The following is a 9,328-nucleotide window of genomic DNA, read 5'->3' as shown; positions in this document are numbered from 1 at the left end:
CAATCTAGATTACGCGATGCCACTAATACTTTCAAAAAAATATTAAGCTAAACGTCAAAGAGGGATTTTTCAGATTTACCTATGTTACATTTAGCTACAAATAATTTCGATGAAATTGAGCAACAATATAGAAAAATTACTGTAACAGATTCTGGGCAGATTTTACGCATGGGCGCACCCGGCGGACGCCAGGGGCCTCACTTGATTTTAAATATTTTTTTAAAAGACCCTCTGTCCCATATGTTACGTTGCGGTCGAAAGCACCGCAAACAGGGAACATAATGATATATGAATAATGTTTTTGGCTTTCTTTAAATATTATTATTATTATAATTAGGGTGCAAGGAAGCCTTGAGGTTTTTGCTGTACCAGCCAAAAAAAAAAAAAAAAAAATTCTGAGTTATCCTGAGAGAGAGAGAGAGAGAGTAAAAGGGAATCACCAAAAGAGAAAAATGATGATATCCAGCTAAGGACCCTGGGTGTCCAAGCCCACACTCACCAGATGTGAGCCCCTGGGGGTTGTTTAAAGTGCCGAAAATATTAATATTCAGAAAAATAATTAACAAATTTAATTCTCGCTTATGATTATAAATTAATAATATATATATAATTATATATTATATATATTATTAATATACAGTATATATATTATGTAATTATAATTATATAATATTTTTAAGTGTCCACTACGCTCCGTGCAAAGCTTCTCGCATGGTGATGGAGCATAGTTTCCAGTAGCTCTTTTAATATATAGGGTTAGGAATGCGACTAAGAGAGACCCAGAAAAAAATGAAAACAGAATAGGGTCCACATTTGGAAATTCGCCGAGGGGGGGGGGGGCGAGAGTTCTTAAAACGGCCCTGAACAGATTGGACAGCAGAAAATGTTTTTGAAAACAATGAAATTCCAAAAGATACATAAAATTTTGGCTTGGTATCTATCGCCACCGAAACTATAAGCAATTTGCAGCATATGCACTTAATTGTCTTTGTAACTCCAGTAAGCAATGCTGCTGTTGAACGAATATTTTCTCTTGTAACTGCAGTAAAAACAAAACCAAGAAATAGATTGCAACTTCATCTTCTAGATGCAATCATTAGAATCAGGGCACACCTTATCGAAAATTCCATCTGCTGCAAGGATCTGCATATTACACAAATCAGATTTACTTTATACCAACGATAGTAGAAGCGCTGTTGCATCTACTTCACAGCAATGTATACAGGATGAAATTGAAGAAGCAGACATAATGATGTTCTTGTAAATGTTATACGTATATGTATATACAGGATTGTTTGAAGTGTTATTTTTGTTCTAATTGCATTTATTAAATGAATTTTACTTTGTTTTACAGATAATTTCTGTATTTGGCCAATTTTTCATGTGTGTTCAGCCATAAACATCTCCACCTGTCCTCATACGGAAAGATATGTTCAAGACAATAGGCACATATGCATATATATATATATGCATATGTGCGTATATATATACAGGATTGTTTGAAGTGTTATTTTTGTTCTAATTGCATTTATTAAATGAATTTTACTTTGTTTTATAGATAATTTCTGTATTTGGCCAATTTTTCATGTGTGTTCAGCCATAAACATCTCCACCTGTCCTCATACGGAAAGATATGTTCAAGACAATAGGCACATATGCATATATATATATATGCATATGTGCGTATATATATATATACAAAGGGTACTAGGAAAGTTTTGCAATATGACGCAACAATGAATCACAGGAAGCTGCTTGTTGCTGCATGTTGAGACATGTTCATACGTGCATAGTAGCCGCCGCGCCAAGTCGATGGGCTCAGTTATTCATTAGTAGTGAGAGTGCAAAGTGCTTGCGATGGCATCGTGGTCACGAAATGAGATAAGGACAGTTTTGCGGTATAATTTCGTGCGTAGTTTAACCATAGACCAGTGCTTAGAAGAAATGACTCTTGCACTAGATGATGATTGTCCACATCGTACAACGATATTCAGGTGGTATAGAGAATTCCAAAGGGGAAATTTCACTCTGGAGGATTCTGAGAGGCCGGGAAGGCCACGAACGTCAGTTACGGAGGAAAACGTTACTGCTGTGAGGAAAATGCTTGACGAAAACAGGCGAGTGACCTACCAACAGATAGAGGATACTTTGGGCCTAAATGCACCAGCAATTCGTTCGATTCTGCAAGATCATTTGCACGTGAAGAAACTTTGTTCTCTCTGGGTGCCGCATCAACTGACTGAAGAGCAGATGACACGACGTGTGACTTGGTGCCGGGAGATGTTAAAAAAGTTTGATAAGGGACAATCTCGGTATGTGAACAACATCGTGACAGGTGACGAGACTTGGCTGTACTATTACGATCTGCCGACCAAGGCTCAAAACAAAGTTTGGGTCTTTGATGATGACGACACACCCGTAATTGTCAGAAAATCCCGATCTGTAAAGAAGAAAATGATAGCTGTATTTTTCAAATCGAGTGGAATTGTGGAACGTGTCGTTTTGGACACGCAGAAGACAGTCACAGCTAAGTGGTATACTGAACAATGCCTGCCTAAAGTCATTGGATCTATGAAGAACCTGCGGCCAAAGTCAAGAATGGACACCTGGTACCTCCATCACGATAATGCTGCAGCTCACCGCGCCAAAGCCTGCACCGAATATTTGACCACGACAGGACTGAAACTTCTCGAGCACCCTCCCTACAGTCCAGACCTTGCTCCCTGCGACTTTGCACTGTTCCCGCATGCGAAAATGAAGCTAAAAGGGAGGCGGTTTTCCAGTGATGAGGACCTTCTACGGGCTTGGGACAACGAGTGTGCTTTACTCCCTAGTGAAACTTAGCAGAACTGGTTTAAAGATTGGTTTCGGAGGATGGAGAGGTGTATTGAATGTAGAGGAAATTACTTTGAAAAAATTAAATAAACAAAGCTGTATTGCAAAACTTTCCTAGTACCCTTTGTATACATACGCGAACACGCCCAAAAAACGGATAACCCTTCCTTGTAATAATGGGATACATTGAATTATACTATAAAAAAAAATAAAAGAAAGAAAAACGTAACCGTTTATCTGTGTCCAGAGACAGGGTCTCCCATTGGTAAGTATGGGCTTGGCACACCCAGGGCCCTGAGCTGGATATCATCATTCTTCTCTCTTTTAGTGAAAAGATTCCCTCCTCTCTCTCTCAGGGTACTCAAATTATTTTTTGGCTGGTGCAGCATAAGACTCAGGCTTCCTTGCACCATATGGCTAATAATAATAATAATAATAAGAAGAAGAAGAAGAAGAAATGTGCTTTCTTTTAAGAAGTGAGACCCACACAGCAACATCTGCAATGCAAACTGATAAAATGATTGTCTGTCCGGGGACGTTCTATCAGTTTGCCCTTGACCTAAGTTTCTTATCATCTGCACATGCTCACTAGAGGTGAGGGCACTCCGATTGTCTAGCACGTTGAATTTCACGTGGTCTCTCACCTTTCGTACTTTAGCTTTTCACGTTAGCTTTCTGTTGTGCCACTGTCTGCTTCATATCTATATTTAGTCGACTTATATAACTTGAAGGTTTTAGTGACGGTATGTATCCTTACCCTAGTTTATTATTATGAATAAAAAAAAGAAAAGAAAAAAAAAACAAGTGTGAGCTTGAGATCTTCGAAACCACTACTGAGCGACATCAAACTGACGCCTCTACGGCGACAATTTCCGACTGCTGATAACGTGATAATACGTACGTTTGAGTGGGGAAGTCGTACAAGGCGAAAATTCACTGATTATACAAGGAACTTAAAAAAAGATATAAAAATATAATTTAAGTTTCTAAAATGTTCAATAGATAGTTTACAAAACAATACAAAAAAAAGAGTAAATTTAGTAGTTTGTATTGTTGCGTTATACAACAATAAAAAATAAATATTTTGGCATTCAAAGCTAAAGGAAAGTTATTGGGCTGAAGTTTCGCTTAGACTTTTGTTCCTAACCACCTCATTTTCCAGAACAATTGCAAATAAACAGATTTGCCACAAAATTTAGTTATGCGTATAGGCACTGTTGTAAACAACTATATTTAATCTAAAAATACTGAAATAAAATACGATTATAGGCACCCTTGTAAACTACATTTAATCTCAAAGATTGCCATAAAATTCATTATATACCTGGATTGATGCGATGGTTTGTCAATATTTCTTAAAAAAAAGTGCTTCATATAAACGATCCCACCAAAAGAAGTGTTCCCCAGGGGGCGCACCCCACACTTTGGGGATTATAGCCTAGACCAGTGGTTTTCAACCGGGTGCTGCGGCACCTGGAATGTTGTTGGGGCACCTTAGGGTGCCCCAACAACATTCCAGGGGTGCCACGTGATTTGGGTTTAACTTATTACACATAAACTTATTATTATTAAACTTAACACATAAACTTATTATTATTTTTTAATTTATATATTTATTTCATTATAAAAAGGTGTACAGTATATTTTTAATTTTGTGGTGATCTATCATTGATGTTTACTTAGTAGCTCTATATAAAGAATAAAATTATATACTATATATATATAATTTGTATTATGAAATGTACTTTTTATAATTATATTATTATAATAAATATCATGTAATATATATATTTTTTAATATTATATATATATTTATACAGAGAGAGAATTGGATTTAACAGGCAGAAAATTGAGTAGGTGTGCCGCAAAATAAAATAAATAACTTAGGGGTGCCATTATTAAAAAACGGTTGAAAACCACTGGCCTAGACAAATGAGGCAGTTGCCTTCTGCCTGCAGTTTGGTATGGCTCATAAATGAACAAACTTGGAATAATGGTGACAATAAGCTTTGCTTCCTGTTTATTAGTTCACTGGGTTTAAGGTAATAAAAAGAACATATTGCCTTTTTTAAAAAGTTCTCTTTTGATAGTATTTAGCCTTCACCAGAAGTGACTCTTCTATCTGGACTGTGTCCCCAGAAATTTTCAGGAGCACACGTCTCATACAAACTGCTTGGAGTCAACTTTAGTCCTCAGTAAAAATTCAAGTGCACAATCTTAGACAAAGAAATCTTTGTTCTTTCAAAATATTTGTTTTTTCAACACTGACTGGGTTTTTTGACATTGCACATTGCCACTTAACGCCTCAGAGCTTGTTTTTGGCTGCCAAATAAAGAGAATACTTTCTCTTACCTGGTATACATTCTGTTTCTCAATAAATGATCTTTTTATTCTGTGAAAAATTCAGCACACTCTTCTGATATTTATGGATTTCAGAGATTTTCCAAAGATCTCCATTAAGAAAAAGCACCTACTTTAAAAAAATTACAAAATCTTATGACAATTAAAAACTTTAAAGAAAGCAAATATTCTAAATTGTTCTAAAGAATAACCAATAGTTAATAATTTGCATAAATGACCTATATTTTATATAGTAAATTGTACATGATTTAAATAAATAAACATATCAAGAAGCAATGCAATAAGAGTTTAAAAATTCTTAAAAAATCCACAATAAATACAAAAACAATGTAAAAATTTTTAAAACTACCAACAAGCAGCAATCATTTTAATTTAAAGAAATAAAGCATTAAAGCCTTTTAAATCTCACTATTATGTGCACTGACACGACGGGCACCACTCAGATTCGTAAATGCATAATAGGAGGCGGAGCATAATGTTGCCATTATGCGACATTATGCTTCTTAAGAGAAGGAACTTATGAAGGTAAAGTTTTCTGCAGCTTGAGGGGTTTAAGGCCACATTTGTCACACCCTGCTTATGGCAATCAAGTTCACATTAATGGTTTTGGTTTGGTTTTGATTTTTTACTGGCACAAAAATCACATTAATGGAGTAAAGGGATATGTTATGGACCATTTAAAGAGATAATTCATAATGTAAAGTGCAACATATTTACTTGGAAAGAGGGCAGTCACAAGAATACGATGGTTTGAAATTCTTGTAAGTCACTTTTCTTGAGACATCTCTTAAAAACTGGGTAAAAATAATTTCCAAAGACAGATAATCAGTTCTAGAGTTGTCTGTAGGAGGATTATGTGAGGCTTGCAAATTTATAAATCTACCCTTTCCCATTACTTAAGTTTATTTCCTTAACTTATAATCAGGTACACCAATGATTTTCTAATGTGGTAAAAAGTTATCCAATTTATAACTTAAAAAGCAGTAATAAATAATTCAGAATTGTTCAGTTTTTGATGCCACTTTTAATTTCAATATTTTCTGAACATAATTGTGTAAAATCCATATTTTATAATAAAAACAAATATATTTAATTATTTGAAAATAAAACACTCTCATCACCTAATGCTATAGAACTGTTTTTTTTTATCCTCTCTCATTTGAATATTAATTCCATTATTATCTTTTACTGATAGCAAGCAAAATATCAGTCAAAAAACCTGTGCACTACAAATGATTTTGCACTAACCAAACTCTTCCATAATGTGAAGTGAGAGAGCATAATGACTGGACAAGCTGCAGCCTAGATCATTAAGAGTGCTCACTTCAGTAATTGGACACAAGAGGTGAGCGCTCGTTTTAAATGCATATTTATCAGCATGTGCATATAATTATCAAGACTAAACTTAACTTGGCCCTGAATTTTTAATTATTGCCTGATAACTAATAAAGAGTTGTGGAGTTTTCAATGGCAGAAATAAAGAAAACACTTTTGTTGAAAGGTATTGAGAATTTTGGCTGGACTGAGTGGACAAAGAGCATGACATTGCTGAATGTCTCAAAACCCTGTATGCCAGTTTCTGGGTTAATGCCCTGTTTATGTTTCTCTTTTCTGACTTTGATGATAACCATTTTCTGCCCCCCCCCCACATACTAAGAGAAGGTTAGTGGTAAAACTACCAAGTCTGCCATGGTGTGTGTGTGGGGGGGTCCCAAGGAGTCAGGACCCTAATGGCTGTTTGGCATGGTTATTGAGGGTCATGTAAGGCTGCTCAACAATATTGGGGTATGGGTTGGGGGGAACCAGAATTTATAATTTTGTCTCTGAAGAGGCCTATTAAATAAGCCAGTGGTTCACAGTTGCTGATTCTTTGATTGACGTCAGTCTATGATTTTTGCTAACTTGGAAAATTGGATTGGTGTCAATCCAGTTTTACCAGCTAGTAAAAAATTACCATTTCAAAATATCAGATAGATATAGTAAATTAATTGGAATGGTGGTCCTTGAAATCTGTTGAAGTTTTATTGGTGCATGAGTCTGCTCCAGGGCAACCCTATATTGGATTGTGATTCTTGTGAGCTATAAAGTGCTATTAGTGAGAGATATACAAGGACTATTGTATATTTTTTACTCAGGGCTGCTCACCCCATGTGGCCTGGGGTGAGCAGCCCAGGCAAGTCCTGGTCGCCGAAGTGGAGTCAGAACAAGATTTGGACAGTGAGAATTATAAGGATACGTGGACACTATAAATGTGTATGAATAAACTTTTTGAGTATAGTAGACAGGTTGCAATTGTCTGGACTGTTGTGAATTTCAGTGTTTTGGTAGAATTTTAAAAGTTTTATTGTATTATTTTTGTAGGTGTGGTCTAGTAATAATTACTATATATGCACCTGAGTGTTTAGGAATTTATTAATCAGTGTTTGTTTTTTGGGACAGGAGCATTTCTGGTCCCAGAGTGAATTTAGCTAGTTAAGTATTTAGATTGCTATGTTTGATTGCTTAGTATTAAAATCTTATTGTTTGAGTTATTATGGCTCATAGAAGGAGTGAGGAGTCCTCATCTGAGGAAGATCTGCTGGCAATGGATGACGAAGAGTTGGAGGAGATGAGGTTTCAAGAACAGTTAAAGATGGCAGTTTGTAGATTAGAGAGAATAGAAAGTGAAGAAAAAGAGGAAGGTGGAGAAGAAAATAAGGAAAGAAGGGTAAGAGTAGAAGATGAAGAGATAGATAATGGAGATAGTGAACATATAGGTATAGGAAAAGATATTTGGGAAGAGTTTTTGGAAATAAGACAAGTACAGACTAGGCTCCAAATATTTCTATTTTGCGATGCAAATAAAGTAACTAGAGCTGCCATGAACAAGATTCTTTCAAAATGGGATATGTTGGCAGATAGAGCAATTAGATTGTTTGTGGAAAATTGAGTAATGGTGTCTAGAGTAAAAGACTGTAGACAATTAGTTCAGGATCAAGAACAACAATTTGAAAGTTATACTTCTGTATTAGAGAATGGAAGAGAAAAGGTGAAGGAAGTTAAAAAGGGAGGTGAAACTATAGTGGCCTTCATTAAGGCGAATATAGATAAATATACTACGAGTGAACAAGTTGACACAGTGGTGAATGAGGATATAAGACCTTTAATGAAGAAAGTTAAAGTAAAGAGAACAAGAAAGATTAGAGATAGAGAAATATTGGTTTGAGTGATCTATGTGAATTACAGAATAATAAGAGGTTGGAAGAGTCTGGTCTTAAAGTCGAAGTTCCAAAGACACCTGGTTTAAAGATAATAGTATATGATGTGAATAGGGATATACAGAAGGAACAGTTTATGCAAGAACTTTGGGATAGAAATTTGTTTGATCATCGATATAGTTTGGAAAGGGTTAAAAAGGAAGCAGTTGTGAGGTCTATTTCTTCAAGTAAGCAAGGAAGTGCCCAAGGAGTTGAGAGATATATTAATAAATAAAGGAAGAGTCTATTGCCAGTGTACCTCATTTCGGGTGAAGGATATTGTCCTCATTCCAAAATGTTTCAAATGTTTATCTTATGGCCATGTGGCTTATCAGTGTAAGGGGAAGACCATATGTGGACATTGTGGAGAAGAGGGACATGTTTTTAAAGATTGTAAAAAGAAAAATGAAAGTGCTATATGTATTAATTGTAAGCAAAAAAATAGGGATTTTTGCCATTCAATTAGAAGCAAGGAATGCAGTGAATATAAGAAGTAATATGAACAATATAGGACTAGATTAGATTATGGATAGGAGAGAAATAGAAATGAAAAAGCTAAAGGTACTGCAAGTGAATGGGCAAAGATCCTATAATGTTGCATTGCAGATGAGTCATCGGATGGATGAAAAAGACTATGTTGTCCTCCTTCTTCAGGAGTCATACATGGTTGGGAACCTTGCTAAAGGTTATAAAATAACTGATGAAATTGTGCAGTCCGGAGTAAACAGTCAGGCTGTTGTCATAGTGAGAAATGTAGACTGTGTGGTAACACAAATTGATGAGTTGTGTTTTACTCATGGAGTCTGTGCCGAGATCTTGAGTGAGGTTGGTAGCTTATATATATTAAGAGTATACTGCCAGGTTCCTCAATGAACTGCAGCCTTATTTAAACAATA

At 35.6% G+C, this 9,328-nt stretch overlaps 1 protein-coding gene across 1 annotated transcript in view; it reads left to right on the top strand.

Annotated features, from left to right (window-relative positions):
* Nucleotides 1–3,484: 3,484 nt before the first annotated feature.
* Gart (trifunctional purine biosynthetic protein adenosine-3 Gart) overlaps nucleotides 3,485–9,328 on the top strand; it is a 106,721-nt gene continuing 100,877 nt past the window's right edge. The window contains exon 1 of the mRNA XM_090387599.1: nucleotides 3,485–3,578. The gene's annotated coding sequence lies outside the window, so the exon portion shown is untranslated. The remainder of the gene's footprint in view (nucleotides 3,579–9,328) is intronic.

This window comes from Mastigoproctus giganteus, chromosome 13 (assembly GCF_048544385.1).
Source record: "Mastigoproctus giganteus isolate SK-2022 chromosome 13, ASM4854438v1, whole genome shotgun sequence".
In the NCBI taxonomy this organism is placed as follows: Eukaryota; Metazoa; Arthropoda; class Arachnida; order Uropygi; family Thelyphonidae; genus Mastigoproctus; species Mastigoproctus giganteus.
The sequence above is the reverse complement of the archived record's forward strand: the minus strand, read 5'-3'. Positions and strand labels throughout refer to the sequence as shown.